The sequence below is a fragment of the Mesoplodon mirus genome, assembly GCF_964341445.2.
Source record: "Mesoplodon mirus genome assembly, chromosome: X".
Taxonomy (NCBI): Eukaryota; Metazoa; Chordata; class Mammalia; order Artiodactyla; family Ziphiidae; genus Mesoplodon; species Mesoplodon mirus.
In genome coordinates this window covers 70,013,337-70,038,312 of record NC_138981.1, presented here as the reverse complement: position 1 = coordinate 70,038,312, position 24,976 = coordinate 70,013,337, and the positions used below count along the sequence as shown (strand labels likewise).

General features: G+C 36.3%; 1 pseudogene across 1 annotated transcript; it reads right to left on the bottom strand.

The window, feature by feature from the left end:
- Nucleotides 1-743: 743 nt before the first annotated feature.
- On the bottom strand, nt 744-24,976 carry LOC309796227 (transmembrane emp24 domain-containing protein 7-like; annotated as a pseudogene). The gene is made up of 2 exons: nt 24,908-24,976; nt 744-1,256 (listed from the first exon to the last, which is right to left on the bottom strand). The product of its transcript is annotated as a transmembrane emp24 domain-containing protein 7-like (transcript).

The following is a 24,976-nucleotide window of genomic DNA, read 5'->3' as shown; positions in this document are numbered from 1 at the left end:
CCTTAACTTTTTTCCTGTAAATATTCTACCTGTTATAACAGTCTGATCTTAAGGCTTGTGTAAACTCTAATATGTTATTGAAACATAATATTTTTTGGCTTGATAAGAATGTCTTTATGAATAAAAAACATATCTGGTTATAAACCATAGAATAAAGCCCCCAAAACAAAAATGTGACATTTTCTAAGCTAGTGATAAATAAATTAAACCATGATGTATCAGTTTAAAATTATATCAATATTAAATGACATTTCTATGTTCGATTTTTTTCCCATAAAATTAAACAGTGCAGAATAGGGCTTGGGCTACTATTAATCACTTTTGATTCTCTTAAAAACAAAATTTTATTTGCTATAAACAATTAAAAGACAATTATCTTCCTTCACAACACACGTGGACATTAAATGTAAGGTTTTAAAAATATCCACAACCTAAAAGAAAACTACTTTTAAATGGCTAAAAGGAATCAAAATACCAAAGTTTAGTGTACAGAAGAGTAGATATAAACAACACCAACATCATTGGTGTTTTGAATAGCTCAAAATAATTTCCAAAGTTTTTCTACCTGTACAAATAAAAAAAAAGTGTCCTTTCCAAAGTTTGAGGCTATGCACTGCACATCACCCCCCAACAAGTGTATGAATAAGGTTTTAAAAATGTTGCCAGTATTTAGTTCTTCTGTACATAAAATTAGAGGACAGCAATAGTACAGTGATTAGGGTGCATGAATTCTCAAAACGTAGTTATGATCCAACATGAGTTGTGGTGGTTCTTTTAACAGAGAAAAACTTTTCAGAAAAAATACCAGCCCTATGATAACCACCAGAAGAATGCGGGCTTCTACTGACCAAGGACACTCATATTTAGATCCTTGGCTGGCTTAGGCCTTGAGCTTCTTTCAAACGGAAATGAGTCTGAAAGTTGATGACAGGCTTCAGAGTTACGTGAATTGAAACACAGGCATATTCCATCTGGGTAAGAACCCTGACTCAGTTCTCACTAGGAAACAATGGTGGGTCTTCTCCAACTTCAAAATTAAAATATACGATTTTATGGATTTTACGTGTCAAAGCAGAATATTCATTGCTGACACAAAATTTGTATGTCCCAGTTTTGGAGGCTGTTTCTTCATTTTTTTTGTATAACACATTGCCATCAGGACCGACAGATCGACGATCTACATCATAGTGACTGCCAGTAGTAGCCTGGAACTCGAGGGTGTACTTGGTGACAGGCGTAATGTCCTAGTAGAAGCCCTGCTAGGCATAGTTGGGCAGTTTGAAGCTGATCTCAGTGCCAACAGGTGGGCACCATTAGCAGCAGTGACACAGTGACCTGCGGCACCCGCCCAGCTCTGTGCTGACACCATCCACGGCATCTGGAGAGGCTGTGGCAGCTGCCTCTACAGAGCTGTGGGGAGACTAGGGTCAGGTCTGCACTGACTCAGGGCACTCACTGCAGAGTCTCTCTGAGCCTAGGAGAGATTAAGGATGAGCAGTGATCCACTTGGTGTGGGTGAGGGGTGCTGAGCAACCAGGGTCTAGTGCTGGGAACAATCCGGGAACCAAGACTCCTGAGTTTTTAAAATGGATAACGTCCACAAATTTATGCTGACAATATGTACTCCATTTAAGAACCTAAAGGAAAACCATTTGTCAGTGAAGTCTGCTGAAACACAGAATACTGCAAGGGATTATATATATAAATTGTTTAAAAATAAACACGGAGCATTTTACAAAATAGGTCACAAATTCAAATCCAATCACTTATAATATACTGGATATGAAATAACACAGCTTTGAATCCAAAGTGGTTGGGTTTGAATCCAAGCTACATATAACTTTACCCTTATACCTGTGTCTTTGTAAAATGAAAACAATAACATCTACCTTGTAGAGCTGTTTTAAAGATTAAATATGAAATGCTTATAATATTACCTGGTACTCAATATATGAAATTATTAATATTACTAGAAGATGAAAAGATTAACTTCTTACTGCAACCAGGTAAGGTACAGAAAATTCTATATACAAACAGACACATCCACAATTGTCAAATGAAGTTTCTGGTCTTGGCTATAGCATATTTGCAAGGAAACTTATCAGAGGGCAACATTGCAACGAGAAGCTTATGATTAAGTCCAGAAAACTCTAAACAACTTTAAACTACTTCAATTATTTGAAGTCCTCCCTACCCAGCACCAAGAAGCCAGACAAATCAACTCCAACAATGTTCTTTCTGGTGCTTTCTGCAGGAGTGTACCTAGAGAGAAGCAAGAGAAGTCAATGTGTGTTCTGACTATTGAGTGATAGATTATCTGGAATTCACCAACTTGCTCAATATCCTTTGACCTGTATTCTTCTTTTCAGGAATGTTCTTAGATAAATAGTTTGTCATCAGACTTTGTCCTACATCCTAATTTGCCTTCAACCCATTCCAAACTTCTCCTTCCCAAGTCTATTCAGCTTAAAGGTTTACTAACAATTTCGGTGGTTGCTGATTAAGGACGTAAAACGTGACCTCCCTGAGGTATTTGTATTTCTACAGTGGACAATATAAGACTCTCTCTCTCTCTCATGCACACACACACACACACAATTTCAACATTTAACAGAATGATATTATACTAATGAAATGGCATATAATATGTATGGGTATATGTAGGCATATGAAATTTTATAGATATGTCTATTTGCATTTCTGCTTTATAAATATACCTGATATTTGCATTATTGCTTAGAAATGTACCTGAATTTTGATAGAAAAAATAAAAAAAAAGAATTTCTAACCTGAGTTCTGTCTCAAAGAATCTCCCCTGAATAACTCAGAAGTCATTTAATCTATAGTAATGTCATTTTTTTTTTTGCTGTCAAATGTATCCTTTCCTCCTCTCCTTAACCTTAAGGAGCAGTTGGGGTTCAAATTGCACACTTGCTTGCTTACTGGTATTTTGCTGTTAAAAATTTCATGCTCCCATGCATGGATTACACACGGTCCGGAGAAGAACATAGCCATGAGAATGCTATTCCCAAACCAGCCAGCGCTGCGTGTCTTTTGTAGCATTTGTCCATTTTCATTTGTTCTTCATAATGCTGTGTTTTTTTGTCATTCACATACAACTTCAGTAACTGTCCAGAGTGATTTGGCATTGATAATACAAACCATTTCTCGACCTGCTTTAACATAGTTGTTTTTTATCCCTTTATAAAATTAGATTCATTGTTAAATTTTGCTGAAAAATAAAATGGTAGTGTTAATTTTTAGAAACATACTAATTAGTTCTGCCTTGAGTTACCTCAAGGTGTATTTATGTGTGTGTGTGCATATACACATGTTGTGTACATACTTCTAGGTAGGTTGAAAACTTAGGCTTCCATATAATTATGAATTGTTAAATTGACTGTATCACTTTACTAGGGTTTCTGTAACAAAGTACCATAAACTGGGTGACTTAAACAACAATTTATTGTATCAACGGTTCTGGAGATTAGAAGTCTGAACAAAAGGTGTCAGCAGGGTTGGTTCCTTCTGAGGGATGTGAAGGAAGGATCTGTTCCATGACTCTCTCCTTGGCTTATAGATGGCTATTTATATGTCCACCTAATATTCTCCCTGTGTATTTAATCCTGTCTCCAAATTTCACCTTTTTATAAGGACACAAGTCATATTAAATTGGGGCCAACTGCAATGGCCTCATTTTAACATGGTAAAGACCTATCTCTGAATAAGGTTATATTATGAGGAACTGCAGGTTAGGACTTGAACATATAAATTTTAGAGGAATACAGTTTGGCTCATAACATTGAGTGAGATCTTCTTTTCAAAGATTATTTCAATGTCTTTAAGCAAAATTGAATAAACAGTTAGCCAGATTATTTAAGTATGAGTTCCATTTTTACTTTTATGAGGTAGAGATTATGAACTCAGTCGCCTGATCAGTGTTTTGAATACAATAAATATTCAATAAATATTTGGAGAAGGAATGAAAGCATCATAGTCCAGGAGAAATAAATGGTGACATCATGAGCTTCCTTGATTTGTTTTATTTATTTATTTATTTTTTGAACCTGAGGGTATGGGTTGTTGATATTCTGCTATGGGGGTTTAAGATAGGAACCATATTCAATTACCAAAACTCTTATTTGGAATCATTTTTCCACAGAGTTTCCTAGTGTAAGGCTTAGAACAAGAAGCTCAACAGTTTCCCTGGACTTATGGGTAAACTGAGTTTTGAAATGTTTTATTTTAGCTTCTTTCTTGGTTTTGTCTTTGACTGAAAGTCAATGTAAGAGGGTCTTGAGACTTATGGAGAAAAGGTTGGCAATTTGGCTGAAAAACTGAGGCAGCCAATTTTTGATTCCTGATCTTACAAATGGTAGATGGAGGCACTGCTCTAATTATGAGCAAGGAACAATTTGAAGATAGAGCTCACATTCAACTAATTAAAGTTTAATTTTGACTGAGAGTAAACCCAAGTAGTCATTCACTCCTCCCTATGAAATTTGTTAAAGTCACTCAATCAATCCAAAGGGAATGGGAGTACAGTGATCACTTCTACTATAGCCTCTCCTTGCCTGCTTGCTAAAATATGGAATATCCTTTGGAAAGTATGAGGCTTATGTGTTTGCCTGCAGATCTATTCTATGTCTTCTAAAGAAAAAACCCTCTTCTCTAAGATCTGCTTTCATCTGAAGTGAAACTATTATATCACTAAAGTTAATATATATATATACATATTTATTTTATATTTTTTTATTTTTTATAAATGTATTTATTTATTTTTGGCCGTGTTGGGCCTTTGCTGCTGCGTGTGATCTTTCTCTAGTTGCAGTGAATTGGGACTACTCTTCATTGTGGTGCATGGACTTCTCATTGTGGTGGCTTCTCTTGTTGCAGAGCACAGGCTCTAGGCACACAGGCTTCAGTAGTTGTGGCATGCAGGCTCAGGAGTTGTGGCTCGTAGGCTCTAGAGTGAAAGCTCAGTAGTTGTGGCACACAGCCTTAGTTGTTCCGTGGCATGTGGGATCTTCCTGGACCAGAGATCGAACCCGTGTCTCCTGCATTTGCAGGCAGATTCTTAACCACTGCACCACCAGGGAAGCCCTATATTTTTATTTTAATATTTAGACATTCATGTGTTTTCCAAAACCCTCCAAATCTTCCTCTGCATTCTCATGTTTCTGTCATTCAAGATGATTATTGTCAGGCAGTATTTTAGATTAAGCAAATTAAAGAAAATAGTATTCGTGGTGGTGGTACATGCATGTTAGAAGTACATGCTTATTTGACATTAAACTTTTAAATATCTTCTCGATTTGAAATGAAACTTTAAAACAAAGAACCAAAACTGTTAGATCTAACTCAATACAATCCTTTCATTAGAATCCCTTAAAACTCTTAAGAAAGTTTGTAGGTACAGGCCAAATTAAAATTTTCCTTGTGCTGTATTTGCTGTTTAAAGTTAGAATAACAAGTCTGATGAAATGGCCTACCTAGCATATTTACATATAATATTTGGATGTCACATGCTGCTCCCACCTCACTAACCTAGTACAAAATGGGATTGCACCTGTCTCTATTTAGAGGTGGAAAGGTAGCCTTGCATGAAAGTTTTAAAAAGTTGTCTGACAGCCTGAAGTTTTATGCACCCACCTTATTCTGTAGAAACAGAGACAGGGAAATAGGCAAAATCCAATACTTTTCCAGTAAAACTCTGCTTTATGAGCATGTGTTAGCAATAACAATAGCTAACATATATATGGCATCCACTATGTGTCAGCAGAGCCACCGTACTGTCCAAATCAAGGAGTTACCATTCACACTACATTCTATGTAAATAGCATCCACTGGAGTTATACAATGCAGAGGTACTGAATTTCAGGCTCTGTTCTAAGCACTTTACATATATTACCACAATATAATACTCATAACAACTCTAAGAGGTAAGTACTATTATGTCAACTCAACAAATGCAGAAACTGAGGTACAGAGTATGTAAATACTTTGTTCATGGTCACATAGTAAGTGACAGAAAGTAGATTCAAACTCAGACAATCTAATTGTAGAAGCCATGGTTTGTAACCACCACACATACTGACTCTGTGAAGCTTGGAAAGAGTATATGGCTTTGGAAATGATGAGATAGCAGTGACTGAATAAAGAATGTCTGAATGCAGTTAGCATGCAAACTGCATGCTTGAAAATTTCTTCACATTTGCTAAACATGAGCTACAAATTTGATTCTGAACTTTTAAGCTTTCAATGCAAAGAAGGAAACCTTATCAGTTGTATGATTCACATTATCTAAATGACAAATATAGAAGCAGAGTTATTGCTACTGAGATCAGAAAACTATTGCTACGAAGATCAGAAAACTAGTCATTTTATGAGCAGTCTTGAAGAGTATGTTATGAACGATATCATCAACAGCACCTCCATAGTAAACACAGTAACATGTTTCTTAAGGCGTATTTCTATTAATATTGCTTACTGTAAATTGATGCCATAAAGCCAAAGTTATCTTCCCCCTAAATTATTATTGAGCTATACTTGGTCAAAGTAAAGTAACCCTGTCGTCCATATTCACATTTCTCTGGTGGTCTTGCTTAAGCCAACAATAGACTGCAAAGCATCCAAGGAAAAGAAAGGGACTTCTGTGTAAGTATAAGCTCTTTCCATTCAGAATTTGAAAATGTTGAGCAACACAAATTTCCAGGTTATACTCTGCGATGAGAAACTGATATGCAGGTAAAACATGTTAATTATATGCAGGTCCACCTGCTTTAAAAGTTGATGACCACTTTGTCATGGACTAGTTCTGCTACCAAGAATTCTGAGTGTGTAATCCAAGGAGAATCAGTGCAGTGTGAGTTAAGGTTAAGCATCTGAACTTTTGAGCAACTCATTCCTGATCCCAAGCGACTTAGTTACTATGTGACCTGGGATAAGCTACCAATCTCTTTAAATTTCCTTCTTCACTGGTAAAATAAAGATAATAATACCTATCAATACCTACCGTTAAGTATTTAAAATTGTAGGGATATAAATATTTTTGTGTCAGAAATATATGATTATTGATTACTTTTTCGATATTCTGCACAAACTTTATATATAACAGGTAGAATCAGGCTTAGGAAAAATAGAAAAAAAGAGCATTACCTTCAGTTCCCCACCCTCCTTCTTTCTAGTTCTAATTATAGTAATCCTCCTTGCTTCTACCAGGAAAAAGCAGAACAAAAATCATTAATACTGAGGCATTAGTGAGTAAGTGTGGCAGTATAGAAGAGAGATTTTTCTTTACTCCAACAGACACATTCTCAAACTCTGACACTTACTTTTGTATTGTAAGCCCCAAATTTCTCATTTAGTAAGCAAAGGCAATAAATCCTTCCCCACAGGTTTGTTGAAAGGATGGGAGGTAACCAATGTGAAAGTATTAAAACAGTGGTGCCACATATAAGGTGTTCAATAAATGGTAGTTATTACTGGTATTGTTATTACGCTGCTATAATATTTAGCCTTGGAGACATGAACTTTAGACACAATTGTTATCCTAACTCATGGCGTGTCCTTGGGTGATATATAAATGTACTTAATAAATTACAAAGAGTCATTTAAGTAGTATAGTAGGTAGGATTTAGTTTTTAATAGTAGTAGTATTTGTATACATTCATTTTTTAATATTATTTTCTGTTATAGTTTATCACAGGCTATTAAATATAGTTCCCTGTGCTATACATTAGGACCTTGTTGTTTATCCATTCTAAATGTAAAAACTTGCATCAACCAATACCAAATTCCCAAACCATCCCTCCCCCTCCTCCCCTCACCCTTGGCAACCACAAATTTGTTCTCTATGTCTATGAGTCTGTTTCTGTTTTGTAGATAGGTTCATTTGTTTCATATTTTAGATACCATATATAAGTGGTATCATATGATATTTGTCCTCTTTCTGACTTTTGCATCCATGTTGCTGTAAATGGCATTATTTCATTCTTTATTATGGCTGAGTAGTATCCCATTGTATATATGTACCACATCTTCTTTATCTATTCATCTGCCAATGGACATTTAGGTTATTTCCATGTTTTGGCTATTGTGAACAGTGCTGCTATAAAAATAGGGTTGCATATATCTTTTTGAATTATAGTTTTTTCTGTGTATATTCCCAGTAATGGGATTGCTGGAACATATAGTAATTCCATTTTTAGTTTTCTGAGGAAACTCTATGCTGTTTTCCATAGTGGCCGTACCAACTTACATTCCCACCAATGCTGTAGGAGAGTTACCTTTCCTCCATATCCTCTCCAGCTTTTTCTATTTGTAGACTTTTTAATAATGGCCATTCTGACCCATGTGAGGTGGTACCTCATTGTAGTTTTGATTTACATTTCTCTAATAATTAGTGATGTTGAGCATCTTTTCATGTGCCTACTGGCCATCTGCATGTTTTCTCTGGATAAATATATTAAGGTCTTCTGCCCATTCTTTGATTGGGTTATTTGTTTTTTGTTGTTGTTGTTGAGCTGTATGAGTTATTTGTATATTTTGGAGATTAAGCCCTTGTGTGTCGCCACATTTGCAAATATTTTCTCCCATTCAATAGGTTGTCTTTTCATTTTTTTAAGTTGTTTCCTTTGCTGTGCAGAAGCTTGTAAATTTGAGCAGGTCCCCTTTGTTTACTTTTGTTTTATCTTTATTGCCTTAGGAGACTGACCTAAGAAAACATTGGTACTATCTATGTCAGAGAATATTTTGCCTATGTTCTCTTCTAGGAGTTTTACAGTGTCTTGGTTTATGTTTCAGTCTTAAAGCAATTTGAATGTATTTTTATGCATGGTGTGGCGGTGTGTTCTAACTTCATTGATTGACATACAGCTGTCCAACTTTTGCAGCACCGCTTGCTGAAGAGATTATCTTTTACCCATTTTATATTCTTGCTTCCTTTGTTGAAGGTTAATTGACCGTAAGGGTGTGGGTTTACTTCTGGGCTCTCTATTGTGTTCCATTGACCTATATGACTGTTTTTGTACAAATGCCACACTGCTATGATTACTGTAGCTTTGCACTATTGTCTGAAGTCTGGGTGAGTTATGCTTACTGGTTTTTTTTTTTTTTTTTTTTTTTTTCCCTCAGTATTGCTCTAGCAATTCTGGGTCTTTTATGGTTCCATATAAATTTTTGGAATATTTTTTCTACTTCGGTGAAAAATTTCATGGGAAATTTGATAAGAATCACATTAAATTTGTAGACTGCTTTGGGTATTATGGCCATTTTAACAATATTAATTATTCCAATACAAGAACATGGGATACCTTTCTATTTTCTTGAATTCTGTTTTATTTCCTTTATTAATGTTTTATAATTCTTGTCTTTCACCACCTTGGTAAGTTTTATTCTTACTTATTTTAAATTTTGGAGTGCAATTTTAAAAGGTATTGCTAATTTACATTCCCTCCAACAGTTCAAGAGGGTTCCCTTTTCTCCACACCCTCTCCAGCATTTATTGTTTGTAGATATTTTTTAACACCTTTATTGGAGTATAATTGCCTTACATTGTTATGTTAGTTTCTGTGTATAACAAAGTGAATCAGCTATACGTATACATATATCCCCATATCCCCTCCCTCATGCATCTCACTCCCACCCTCCCTATCTCACCCTTCTAGGTGGTCACAAAGCACTGAGCTGAGCTGATCTCCCTGTGCTATGAGGCTGCTTCCCACTAGCTATCTATATTATATTTGGTAGTGTATATATGTCCATGCCACTCTCTCACTTCATCTCAGGTTACACTTCCCCCTCCCTGTGTCCTCAAGTCCATTCACTACATTTGTGGCTTTATACCTGTCCTGCCCCTAGGATCTTCAGAACAATTTTATTTTTTTAGATTCAATATATATGTGTTAGAATGGTATTTGTTTTTCTCTTTCTGAATTACTTCACTCTGTATGACAGACTCAATGTCCATCCACCTCACTACAAATAACTCAATTTCATTTCTTTTTATGGCTGAGTAATATTCCATTGTATATATGTGCCACATCTTTTCTTTTTAACATCTTTATTGGAGTATAATGGCTTTACAATTGTGTGTTAGTATCTGCTTTATAACAAAGTGAATCAGTTATACATATACATATGTTCCCATATCTCTTCCCTCTCGCATCTCCCTCCATCCTACATTCCATATCCCACCCCTCTATGTGGTCACAAACCACCAAGCTGATCTCCCTGTACTATGCAGCTGTTTCCAACTAGCTCTCTATTTTACGTTTGGTAGTGTATATATATCCATGCCACTCTCTCACTTTGTCACAGCTTCCCCTTCCGCTTCCCCATATCTTCAAGTCCATTCTCTAGTAGGTCTGTGTCTTTATTACCGTCTTACCCCTAGGTTCTTCATAACCTTTTTTTTTTTATTTTCTTGGATTCCATATATATGTGTTAGCATACGGTATTTGTTTTTCTCTTTCTGACTTACTTCACTCTGTATGACAGACTCTAGGTCGATCCATAGCACTAGAAATATCTCAATTTCGTTTCTTTTTATGGCTGAGTAATATTCCCTTGTATATATGTGCCACATCTTCTTTATCCATTCATCTGTCAATGGACACTTAGGCTTCTTCCATGTCCTGGCTATTGTAAATAGAGCTGCAATGAATCTTTTGGTACATGAGTCTTTTTGAATTGTGGTTTTCTCAGGGTATATGCCCAGTAGTGGGATTGCTGGGTCGGAAGCAAGACTATACAGTGGAGAGAAGACAACCTCTTCAATAAGTGGTGCTGGGAAAACTGGACAGGGACATGTAAAAGTATGAAATTAGAACACTCCCTAACACCATACACAAAAATAAACTCAAAATGGATTAAAGACCTAAATATAAGGCCAGACACTATCAAAGTCTTAGAGAAAAACATAGGCAGAACACTCTCTGACATAAATCACAGCAAGATCCATTTTGACCCACCTCCTAGAGAAATGGAAATAAAAACAAAAATAAACAAATGGGACCTAATGAAACTTCAAAGCTTTTGCACAGCAAAGGAAACCATAAACAAGACCAAAAGACAACCCTCAGAATGGGAGAATATGTTTGCAAATTAAGCAACTGACAAGGAATTAATCTCCAATATTTACAAGCAGCTCATGCAGCTCAATATCAAAATAAAAAAATCCAAAAATGGTCAAAAGACCTAAATAGACATTTCTCCAAAGAAGATATACAGATTGCCATCGAACACATGAAAGAATGCTCAACATTATTAATCAGTAGAGAAATGCAAATCAAAACTACAATGAGATATCATTTCACACTGGTCAGAATGGCCATCATCAAAAAATCTAGAAAGAATAAATGCTGGAGTGGGTGTGGAGAAAAGGGAACCCTCTTGCACTGTTGGTGGGAATGCAAATTTATACAGCCACTATGGAGCACAGTATGGAGGTTCCTTAAAAGGTGTTTGCAGATTTTTTTTATAGAGGTTCCCTAAAAAAACAAAAATGGCACTACCATATGACCCAGCAATACCACTACTCAGCATATACCGTGAGAAAATCATAGTTCAAAAAGAGTCATGTACCACAGTGTTTATTTCAGCACTATTTACAATAGCCAGCACATGGAAGCAACCTAAGTGTCCATTGACAGATGAATGGATAAAGAAGATGTGGCACATATATACAATGGAATATTACTTGGCCATAAAAATAAATGAAATTGAGTTTTTTGTAGTGAGGTGGATGGACCTAGAGTCTGTCATACAGAGCGAAGTGAGCCAGAAAGAGAAAAACAAATACTGTTTGCTAACACATATATGTAAAGCTAAAAAAAATAGTTCTGATGAACCTAGGGTCCTGACAGGAATAAAGACAGTGACATAGAGAATGGGATTGAGGACACGGGGAGGGGAAGGGTAAGCTGGGGCAAAGTGAGAGAGTAGCACTGCCATATATACACTACCATGTGTAAAATAGATAGCTAGTGGGAAGCAGCTGTGTAGCATAGAGAGATCAGCTCAGTGCTTTGTGACCACATAGTGGTGCTATAGGGAGGGTGCGATAGGGATGGTGGAAGGGAGGTGCAAGAGGGAGAGTATATAGGTATATATGTATACATATAGCTGATTCACTTTGTTATACAGCAGAAGCTAACACAACACTCTAAAGGAATCATACTCCAATAAAGGTGTTAAAAATAATAATTTATTTAAAAAAGGTATTTTTTTTACATTCCCTTTCTGATATTCCATTGTTAGTGTAAAGGAATGCAACTGACTTCTGAATGTAAATCTTGTATCTTGCTACTTTGCTGAATTCATTTATTAGATCTCATAGTTTTTGTGTGGAGTCCTTAGGGTTTTCTCTATATGGTATGATGTCATCTGCATATAATGACAATTTTACCTCTTCCCTTCCAATGTGGATAGATTTTATTTCTTTTTCTTATCTGATTGCTGTGGCTAGGACTTCCAATCTATGTTGAAGTGAAGTTGTGAGAGTGGGCATTCTTGCCTTGTTCCAGATCCTAGTGAGAAGGCTTTCTGTTTTACACCTTTGAGTATTATATTTGCTGTGGGTTTGTCATAAATTACTTTTATTATTTTGAGATATGTTCCCTCTATTCCCACTTTGGTAAGAGTTTTTATCATGAATGGATTTTGAATTTTGTCAAATTATTTTTCTGCATCTATTGAGAAGATCATGTGGTTTTTGACTTTTGTTAATGTGGTTTATTATATTGATTGATTTGCATATGTTGAACCATCCTTTTGAACCTGGGATTTATCCCACTTGCTCGTGGTGTATGATCTGTTTTATGCATTGTTGGATTCTGTTTGCAGATATTTTGTTGAGAATTATTTGCATCTATATTCATCAAAGATATTGGCCTGTAGTTTTCTTGTTTGGTGGTCTCTTTGTCTGATTTTGGTATCTGGGTGATGGTGGCTACATAGAATGTCTTTGGTAGTGTTCCCTTCTCTTCAATCTTTGGGAAGAGTTTGAGAAGATTTGGTATACCTTCTTATTTGTATGTTTGGTAGAATTTACCTTTGAAGTCATCTGGTCCTGGATTTTTGTTTGTAGGAAGTTTTTTGTTTTATTACAGATTCTATTTCACTTCTTGTGATCGATCTGTTCAAATTATCAGTTTCTTCTTGATTCAATTTGGTGGTATGTATGTTTCTAGAAAGTTGTCCATTTCTTCTAGGTTGTCAAATTTGTTGGCATATAATTGTTTATAGTATTCTCTTATTTAATTTTTTTTTTGTATTTCTGTGGTATCAGTTGAGATTTCTCCTTTTTCGTTTCTTATTTTGTTTATTTAGGTTCTCTCTCTGTTCTTCTTGGTGAGCCTGGGCAGAGGTTTGTCAATTTTGTTTACCTTTTCAAAGAACCAACCCTTGGTTTTGTTAATTTGGTTATTATTTTTTTAATCTCAGTTTTATTTATTTCCTCCCAGATCTTTAGTATTTCCTTCCTTCTGCTGACTTTAGGCTTTGTTTGTTCTTCTTTTTAAATTATTTTAGATGATAGGTTAGGTTGTTTACTTGAGATTTTTCTTGTTTTTTGATGAAGGTGTGTATCGCTATGAACTTCCCTCTAAGAACTACTTTGGCTGCATCCCATAGATTTTGTATTGTTGTGTTTTCATTGTCATTTGTCTCAATGTATTTTTTAATTTCCTTTTTGACTTCCTCTTTGACCCATTGGTTCTTTAGTGGCAAGTTATTTAGTATCCAGGTAAATTTTTTATCATTTATTTTCCTGTTTTTGATTTCTAGTTTCATGCCATTGTGGTCAGAGAAGATGCTTGAAACAATTTATATACTCTTAAATTTGTTGAGGTTAGTTTCATGCCTTATGATGTGGTCAATCCTAGAGAATGTTCCGTGTGCACTTGAAAATAATGTATATCCTGCTATTTTTTGGATATGGTGTCCTGAAAATATCAATTAAGTCTCAATGTTCTATTGCATCATTTAAGACCTCTGTTGCTTTATTGATTCTTGGTCTGAAAGATCTGTCCATTGATGTGACTGGGGTGTGAAAATCTACTATTATTGTATTCCATCAATTTCTCACTTTATGCCTGTTAGTATTTGTTTTATGTATTTGTGTGCTCCTATATTAGATGCATGTATATTGATGAGTGTAAAATCCTCTCCTTGTATTGATCCTTTTATCATTATATACTGTCCTTTTTTAAATTTATTTTTATTGTGGTAAAAGTCACATAATATAAAACATACTATTTTAATCATATTTAACTGTACAGTTCAGTGGCACTAAGTATATTCACATTATTGTGCAACTCTCACCATCATCCCCAAATTTTTCACCTTCCTAAGCTGAAACTTTGTCCCCATTAAACACTAACTCCCAATTCCCCCTCCCCACACCCTCTGGCCCTTGGCATCTACCAATGTCCTTTCTGACTATGAATCTGACTATTCTAGGTATCTCACATAAGTGGAATCAAATGGTATTTGTCTGTGCCTACTGTATATTGGAATTCATTTTTAAGGTTAACTTAATATATCTCCTACAAACAGATTGTACCTTCTCTTTTTCCCCTGTGCTATACAGTAGGTTCTCATTAGTTATCTATTTTATACATAGTAATGTACACATGTCCATCCCAATCCCCCAATTTATCCCACCCCCCCTTTACCCCCTTGGTGTCCATACGTTTTTTCTCTACATCTGTGTCTCTGCTTTGCAAATAGGTTCATCTGTACTATTTTTCTAGATTCCACATGTATGCATTAATGTACGACATTTGTTTTTTTCTCTTTCTGACTTACTTTACTCTGTATAATTGTCTCTAGGTCCATTCACGTCTCTGCAAATAGCATAATTTCATTCCTTTTTATGGCTGAGATTAGTGTCCTTTTTATCTTTCTTTATAGCCTTTGTTTTAACATCTGTTTTGTCTGAATGAGTATTGCAATTCCCACTTTCTTGTCATTTATGTTTGCATGAAATTTATTTTCCCATCCCCTCACTTTCAATCTATATGTGTCCTTTGCACTAATGTAGGTATCTTGTAGGAAGCATATTGTAGGCTTTTGTTTTTTTATCCAGTCTGCCACTCTATGTCTTTTGATTGGAGCATTCAGTCCTTTGACACTTAAGGTAATCATTGATATATATATTTATTGCTGTTTTGAACATTGTTTTCCAGTTGATTCCTTGTTTCTTCTTTGTTCCTTTCTTTTTCTGGTTTGATGATCTCTTTTTATTTTATGCTTCTCTTCTCTTTTTTAGGTTTTTGTGAATCTATTGTAGGTTTTTGATTTGTGGTTTCCCTCTTTTTCAAGTATGTTAACCCTTTTCTATATCTGCTTGCTTTAGACTGATAGTCATATAGGCTCAAACACATTCTAAAAAAAAGAAAAAAATATCTGCATTTTCTTACTCTCCTTCCCCACATTTTATGACTGTGTTGTCACTTTTTATATATTTGTGTTTATCCCTTTGCTGTTCCTTGTGTTTTTCATTGCTTTTACAAATAGTTTTTTTTTTTCTTTTTGATCTGTATACTGGATAACTTAAGTGATTTATTTTCCAATTGTGATTTCCTCCTTCATATTTCTTCTTGATTCTTTTCTATTTGGAGATGACCTTTAAATATTTTTTTAGGATAGGTTTAGTATTGCTTTATTTTTATTTATTTATTTTTTTTTAGTTTTGGCTTATCTGAGAAGTTATTTCTCCTCTTATTCTTAGTGATAATCTTGTTGGGTAGAGTATCTTAGGCTGCAGATTTTTCTCTTTCAAGACTTTGAATATATTTTGCCACTTGCTTCTGGCCTGCAGTTTTCTGTAGAGAAATCAGCTGATAGCCCTATGGGGGTTCCCTTGTAAAGAACTCTTTCTTTTTCTCATGCTACTTTTTAAATCTTCTCTAACTTTTTTTTCCATTTTTATTATAATATGTCTTGGTGTAGGTCCATTTGAGTTCATTTTGTTTGGTACCCTCTGTGCTTCCTGTATCTGAATATCTGTTTCCTTCTTTAGATTTAGGAAAATTTCAGCCAAAGTTTCTTCAAATACATTTTCAATCCCCTTTGCTCTTTCTTCTCCTTCTGGAATCCTTATTATGCATAGATTGGCCCACTTTATATTATCCCATCAGTCTCTTATATTGCTTTTTTTTTTTTTTCATTTGGCTTTCTGTCTGCTGTTTTGATTGGGTAATTTTCATTAGCCTATCTTCCATGTCACTTATGTTTTCTTCTGCATTATTCATTCTGCTATTCATTGCCTTAAGCTCAGCTTTCATCTCAGAAAATGAACTTTTCTAATTTTGCTTGGCTTCCCTTATAGTTTCTAGTTCCTTTTTTCAGTAATCTGTATTTCTTTTGATAGCCTTTCTTAATTCCTTTAGTATTTTCATTACCTCCTTTTTGAACTCAGTGACTATTAGACTGAAGAGGTCTGTTTCATTATTTGTTCCTTCAGGGGAATTTTTTTGGTCTTTTAAATGAGAGTGGTTCCTCTGCTTCTTCATTTTGCTTATATTTATCTTACTCTGTGAGTTTAGGAGAAACAATTATCTACTGTAGTCTTGGAGGGCTATTTATAAGTGGGAGCATCCCTGTTTAGCTTACGTGGGTTTGATATTTTTTTTTTTGACATGAGAGCTGTTTTTGGTTTGGATGCTTGCTGTCAATTTCCTCAGTGTGTGTTTGCTCTTATCCCCTTGATAGGGGGTGTGCAGGTGCACAGGTACATGCTCCCAGGAAGGCAGGTGCAGTGGTTGGCTCCAGTAGTGTGTCCCTATACAGCTACAGCAGTTAGGGTGGTGCATCCCTGGGGAAGTTGGCCTCAGATTGTAGGACCCTAGGGAGTGACAGCATGTTGCACACCCTGCAGGGAGGTGGGGGAAGTGGTTGGCACCATGTTGTGGGACCCTCACAGCAGAAGTGGTCTGTGCACTCCCACAGAAATTGGGCCTGGATCATGGGACACTTGTCATTGGTGGGCTGTGCCGGCTCCCTGGAAGGTTGGGGTAGTGACCTTCACCCACATTCACAGGGGTGGCGGCAGCAGCAGTCATCTGCATCAGCCTCTGGAGTCTGAGATGGCAGCCCACAGCTTGCACCTGCCCCTGGAGCTCATGTAGGTGTTGCCCTGACACCTGTGAGCATGCAGAGAAAGAAGCTTCTATGGCAGGCCTGCCCTTCTCCTTGCATGCCCTCTAAAATTATACCTTATTTTACTGGCAGGCCCAGGCTTCTTCCTGGACTCCCTCAGTTGTGGCACACTACACTCTAGCCCACTCAGGAGCTCAAAAACCTCAGTACCCAACCCCACCCACTCCAGCAGGTGAGTGGACAAACATCTCAGGCTGGGGAGTGCCAGTCAGCCCTGATCCTCAGTGCAGGTCTCTCTCTGCTTTGCCCTCTGCACACCTGTTGCTGCACTCTCCTCTAAGGCTCTGAAGCTCTCTCTATCCCCGTTATTAAGGGGACTTCCTAGTGTCTGGAAACCTTTCTTCTTTCACAGCTCCCTGCCAGAAGTGCACATCCTGTCCTGATTCCTTTTTCTCTTTTTTTTTCTTTTGCCATAACCAGTTATGTGGGTATTTTCTTGCTCTGGTGTCTTCTGTCAGGGTTCAGTAGATGTCCTGTGAGAGTCGTTCCACATGTAGATGTATTTTTGATGTATCTGTGGGGAGAAGGTGAGCTCTGCATCCTACTTCTCTGCCACCTTGATCTGGTCTTGTAGTAGTAGTATTTGGTAAAAAGTGAGTGAATGGGAAAACCAGCAACTACTGTATGCTGATAACTTTAATGTAAATTATCTTATTTAATACTTACAATAAGTGAAGTTGAGGTTATTTACTGCATATCTGTTGGGAAACCCCACACAGTTTCTCTATTGCATAGCCTCAGGACTCAAACTTAGATTAAAAGTCACTGTTCCCCTTCCTATCCTTCTTCTTTTCTTGTATGAGGCTTTAGGATGTTACATGGGGCCTACTTTATGCTCCTTTAGGGGCTAGTACTTACCACTCTACCCAGTGATGTCCTTCTCTTATTTTCTCAAGCTTAGCTCTGAAGTGGAATTCATGTCTGAGTCAGTGGAGTTTGAAGAGATAGAGGTTGTGGTTCCATCTTGGAGAAACTGAGTTTCACCTAGGAACACAGTTCACCCCAGTTCAGGGAACCACGTTCTAGAAGGAGGGAATTCACTCGTCTATATGATGAGAAGATATAAGGTTCCTCCCTTCCTCTATTCTTTGCCTGTGCTCTAAACTTAGAAATGTTGAGGGTGGGAAAAGGGGAGCAGGGGGGATTCTCATATTTTTATGGTACATATTGCTCCTCTAGCCCCTTTATTCTATTCTCATGGAACAGTACATAGACATTTTATTTTAAGGAATTTACTACAGCTGGCACAGGGGAAACTGATGAAACAACAAAAAGAAATAATTATGAGGAAGACTATTTAGTTTTTAAAATTACTTTTGTGTAACAAGTCACCACAAATTTAGTATCTTAAAATAAAATCCATTTATCACTTCATAGTTTTTTAAATTTATTTTTTTATTTTTTATATATATATATATATTTTATTAGTTTCTGCTTTATAACAAAGTGAATCAGTCATACATACACATCTGTTCCCACATTCCTTCCCTCATGCATTTCCCTCCCTCCCACCCTCCCCATCCCACCCCTCCAGGCGGTCACAAAGCACCAAGCTGATCTCCCTGTGCTCTGCGGCTGCTTCCCACTATCTATCTACCTTACGTTTGGTAGTGTATATATGTCCATGCCTCTCTTTCGCTTTGTCACAGCTTACCCTTCCCCCTCCCCATATCCTCAAGTCCATTCTCAAGTAGGTCTGTGTCTTTATTCCCGTTTTACCCCATAGTTTTTTAAGGTAGAAGACTGGATGGACCTGACTGAGTTTTGTTCACAGGATGAGATCGAGGTGTTGTGCAGACTGAGTTTTTATATGGGAGACTTAGGGGAAAACCATTTCCAAGCTCATTTTCATTGTTGACAGAGTTCATTTATCTGCAGTTGTAGAACTGAGGTTCCTATTTCTTTGCTGGTTATTAGCCAGAGACTGCTTTTATTTCCTAGAAGCCACCCATATTCTTTGACACATACCCCCTTCAAAGTTCAAGCCAGCAAACATGCATCAAATCCTTCTCATCCTTCAAAGTTTTCAATTGCTCTGTCTAAGACATATAGACTCAGAATTAAAGTGATAATATGAATAGATCAGGTCCATCCAGATAATCTCCCTATTTTAAAATCAGTTGTGCCTTCTGCCCATTACTGGATTGGGTTGTTTGGTTTTTTTTGTTGTTGTTGTTATTGAGCTGAATGAGTTGCTTATATGTTTTGGAGATTAATCCTTTAACAGTTGCTTCATTTGCAAATATTTTCTCCCATTCTGAGGGTTGTCTTTTTGTTTTGTTTATGGTTTCCTTTGCTATGCAAAAGCTTTTAAGTTTCATTACGTCTCATTTGTTTATTTTTGTTTTTATTTCCATTTCTCTAGGACGTGGGTCCAAAAGGATCTTGCTGTGATTTATGTCATAGAGTGTTCTGCCTATGTTTTCCTCTAAGAGTTTGATGGTGTCTGGCTTTACATTTTTGTCTTTAATCCATTTTGAGTTTATTTTTGTGTATGGTGTTAGGGAGTGTTCTAATTTCATTCTTTTCCATGTAGCTGTCCAGTTTTCCCAGCACCACTTATTGAAGAGGCTGTCTTTTCTCCACTGTATATTCTTGCCTCCTTTATCAAAGGTAAGTTGACCATATGTGTGTGGGTTTATCTCTGGGCTTTCTATCCTGTTGCATTGATCTATATTTCCATTTTTGTGCCAGTACCATACTTACTGTCTTGATTACTGTAACTTTGTAGTATATTCTGAAGTCAGGGAGCCTGATTCCTACAGCTCTGCTTTTCTTTCTCAAGATTGCTTTTGCTATTCGGGGTCTTTTGTGCTTCCATACAAATTTTGAAATTTGTATTTCTAGTTCTGTGAAAAATGCCACTGGTAGTGTGATAGGAATTGCATTGTACGTTTTGATTGCTTTTGGGTAGTAGAGTCATTTTCACAATTTTGATTCTTCCTATCAAAGAACATGGTATATCTCTCCGTCTATTTTTATCATCTTTAATTTCTTTCATCAGTGTCTTATAGTTTTCTGCGTACAGTTATTTGTCTCCTTAGGTAGGTTTACTCTGAGATATTTTATTCTTTTTGTTGCAATGGTAAATGAGAGTGTTTTCTTAATTTCACTTTCACATTTTTCATAAATAGTGTAAAGGAATGCAAATATTTCTGTGCATTAATTTTGTATCCTGCTACTTTACCAAATTCATTGATTAGCTCTAGTAGTTTTCTGGTAGCATCTTTAGTATTCTCTGTGTATAGTATCATGTCATCTGCAAACAGTGACAGATTTACTTCTTCTTTTCCAATTTGTATTTCTTTTATTTCTTTTCCTTCTCTGATTGCTGTGTCTAAAGCTTCCAAAACAATGTTGAATTATAGTGGTAAGAGGGGGCAAACTTTTCTTGTTCCTGATCTTAGTGGAAATGGTTTCAATTTTTAACCATTGAGGACAATGTTGGCTGTGAGTATGTCATATATGGCCTTTATTATGTTGAGGAAAGTTCCCTCTATGCCTTCATTCTGCAGGGTTTTTATCATAAATGGGTGTTGAATTTTGTCAAAATATTTCTCTGCATCTATTGAGATGATCATATGTTTTTCTCCTTCAATTTTTTTAAATGATGTGTCACATTGATTGATTTGCATATATTGAAGAATCATTGCATTCCTGGGATAAATCCCACTTGATCATAACGCATGATCCTTTTAATGTGCTGTTGGCTTTTGTTTGCTAGTATTTTGTTGAGGATTTTTGCATCTATTCTCATCAGCGATATTGGCCTGTAGTTTTCTTTCTTTGTGACATCTTTGTCTGTTTTTGGTATCATAGTGATGGTGGCCTTGTAGAATGTGTTTGGGAGTGTTTCTCCCTCTGCTATGGAAGAGTTTGAGAAGGATAGGTGTTAGCTCTTCTCTAAATGTTTGATAGAATTAGCCTGTGAAGCCATTTCTCCAAAGAAGATATACAGATTGCCAACAAACACATGAAAGAATGCTCAACATCATTAATCAGTAGAGAAATGCAAATCAAAACTACAAGGAGATATCATCTCTCACTGGTCAGAATGGCCATCAGAAAAAATCTACAAACAATAAATGCTGGAGGAGTTGTGGAGAAAATGGAACACTCTTGTACTGTTTGTGGGAATGTAAATTTATACAGCCACTATGGAGAACAGTATGGAGGTTCCTTCAATAACTCAAAATAGAGCTACCATACGACCCAGCAATCCCAGTACTCAGCATATAACCTGAGAAACCATAATTCAAAAAGTGTCACACACCAAAATATTTATTGCAGCTCTATTTACAATAGCCAGGACATGGAAGCAACTTAAGTGTCCTTCAACAGATGAATGGATAAAGAAGAGGTGGCACATATATACAATGGAATATTATTCAGCTATAGAAAGGAACAAAACTGAGTTATTTGTAGTGAGATGGATGGACCTAGAGACTGCCATACAGAGTGAAGTATGTCAGAAAGAGAAAAACAAATACTGTTTGCTAACACATATATATATGGAAACCAAAAAAAAAAAAAAAGAAAAAGAAAATTGTCAGAAGAACCTAGGGGCAAGATAGCAATAAAGTTGCAGACCTACCAGAGAATGGACTTAAGGATACGGGGAGGTGGAAAGGTAAGGTGTGACAAAGTGAGAAAGTGGCATGGACATAAATACACTACGAAACGTAAAATAGATAGCTAGTGGGAAGCAGCCGTATAGCGCAGGGAGATCAGCTCAGTGCAGTGTGACCACATAGATGGGTGGAATAAGGAGGGTTGGAGGAAAGGATATGCAAGAGGGAAGAGATATGGGAACATATGTATATGTATAACTGATTCACTTTTTTAGAAAGCAGAAACTAACACACCATTGTAAAGCAATTATAGTCTAATAACAGTGTTAAAAAAAAAGACCTGGCACAACCAAATAAAAAAAAATACAAAGAAGGCATTCTGGAGATGGTTAGTGGTGATGGTTGCACAATAATGTGAGTGTACTTAATGTCACTGAATTGTTCAATTAATATGCTTAAAATGATAAAATTTTGTTATGTATATTTTACCACAATAAAAATGTTTCAAAAAAATCAATTTTGCCATATAACACAACCTAATCATAGGAGCAAGATATATAATATTCCCAGGTATTATTCAGGACCTTACATAAAGAAGCAAGGATCTTGCAGCCCATCTTAGAATTCTGCCTAGAATAAAATGTTAATACATCATTATAGGTGTGTCTCTTATTTACTACTACTACTACTACTACCTTTCTTCCTTCTTCTTCACCTCCTCATAGTACAAACAATACCATGCTGTTGTGATAACAACAACTAACTTTTTTTGAGTGTTTACTACGGGTTCAGGCACAGTTGTAAGCACTTGGCATGTATTAACTTTTGCAATTCTCACATGACCTTATGAACAGTGAGGTGCTGTTCTTAACTACCAGCGGTCTGGGAGAGAAAAAGACCCCGATGTGTAATGTTTCTGGTTTCTGTGGTACAAATATTCCACTATGGTCAATTTCAATCTAGCAGCATGATGTTGTTTAATTCAGATTTGGGAAGACATGTGCAGTAGCACAGCATCATATAGTATTTCCATCATACGGAAAGAAGACCTTAAGAACATAGATAATAGTAAAATAATTAAGAAGTGTAGAAAATAAAAATTAACTTGGGATATAAAAATTCACCCTGCTATTCATCATGCTGGAATAAAAGGCAGAGATAAAGCCAGTTGCAATGTTAAGAGAAATCAATGCTTTTCCCACCAACATCTGCAACTGTAAAATGTCATATCATCCCCCTTCTTTCTGTGTCTCCTGCTGTCTTACTCACTAGAGAACACTGTTCCCTAAAAGACTTTAGAAACTTGGTTGTTTGTAATTATATCATTAATAATGAAATATCCTACTCTTGCCTATGAAATCTAAGTCACTTTGACCCAGAGAAGAATCCTTGATTTTCCAGCTCAGATAAAGAGATTCAGATGAAGACTTTCTAGCATAACATCCCACATCTATCTTAACATTATATTTCTAAGGAAACAGGACCCTGAGTCCACTTTGCTGTCCATACATGATGTTGGTCCCTTTACATGCAACTCTGCTTTGCTTTGAGACTATCAAAACACTCTTTCATTTAAATTTCACTTAGCTCCATAAATCTATCTCCAAAATTCTGTAACTCCATCTTGTCCTCTGTTTGGGAGATGCCCCATGATTCCTCTGGTTTGCGATCTCTTTCATTGCAATGGGCCAGTAAGTCTGATTTTGTCAGACTGCAGGTTTATTCATGGTGTCCTTAGGCTTATTATACTGGGAAAAAGTGATGGGTTTTAAGTATTTATTCACTTTTTCTTAAATACAACTTATTTTATATTAAGTTTATATGATTCAGTTTTTAATAATGCCTATGTTTAACCTCCAGTTCACAAAATAACTGAAAATCAAATATTAATTCTTTATGAGCAGGTGTTATCCAGCTATATCACACTATGAGGTAGATTTTATCATCTCTATTTTACCGGTGAAGGAACTGACACTCAGACAAGTTACGTAATATGAACTGTGACCTGGGTCACACAGCTAATAAATAGCAGAGCTGGAATTTCAACCCCAAATTTTAGCTCCCGACTCTGTGCTTTTAATCACCTGCTTCCTCTAATATGTTAAGTTAAAGTTGCATGAGGATTTTGTCCTTTGTTTTCATCTGTGAGAATGGAGCCTGTCAACTTTGTGGCCTCCTTTCTCCAGGAAGACTTTACTGTAGACTGGATAGTCTACAGATGAAATTCTTCCAAAATATCTGATATCATCTTTGCCCCAAGTGGGTGATTTGCTGCCATTAGGTTTCTGTCAGGTTCAAAACAGTGCTCTCTAGGAATTTACTGTCACTTTAAGCATCAATTTATTTATCCTTAAAAAGTAGCCTGTAATGCTAAGCCCAGAAAGAACCTTAATTCTAAAATGGTGCATTTTTAAGGCCCACTAAGTGCCATGTGTTTTGTGTACATTATATCAGGGAAGGAGATATCATATCCCAATTTAAACATTAGAAAATTCAGCATGTTGCTCAATATCAACCATTTAGCAAAATGGGGAAATTAGGATTCAAGCTTGGGTCTAATTAACTCCAAAGCTCATGTTCTTTAACTAGTTCAGATTTGGGAATATCTGACTGATTTCCCTCTCAGAAAAGCATACTGTAAAGAAAAACATAAGGAAAAAAAATAATGTGAACCTTCCTGAAAGGCTTGGAGTTTTCTGCAAATGTAAACTGTGCCTACAGGGGAGTTAGTCCCCGGTTAAACTTTTTAACACTGGTCCACTATAGTCACACTCATCAGTCAACCGATTTCTTTTTTACCTACAGCCTGAGCTTTAGCCTTGAGAAAGGAAAGGGTAAAATCAGACTCTGACTTTTGCTGCAATGTGAACTTGAACATGGATTAGTCATACTCATCTCTCCAATACATTTAGTCGCCTGAAGAGGAAGCAATTACCTTTTAAGTTGAACACTTACCCTGTGTACAAAGTTCTGGCCCAAGGAGGGAAAAACAGAATCTTAGTTTTTGAATGCTAACTGCTTCACTGAGGTGCAATTTCATTATATGCTTTTGTTTGTACACTTTGGAATGGTTTTCAGCTGCTAGTTAAATTCAGCTTTCTCTAGCCAGATTTTAGAGCAGAACCCTCTTTAAAATAAATGACTGCTTTTAAAATTTAGCATCAAAGTACCCAGACCTCAGCCACGATAATTTCAGCCTGGTAGAATTCTGGGAACACGCTGTCATCACTGCCTTCCAT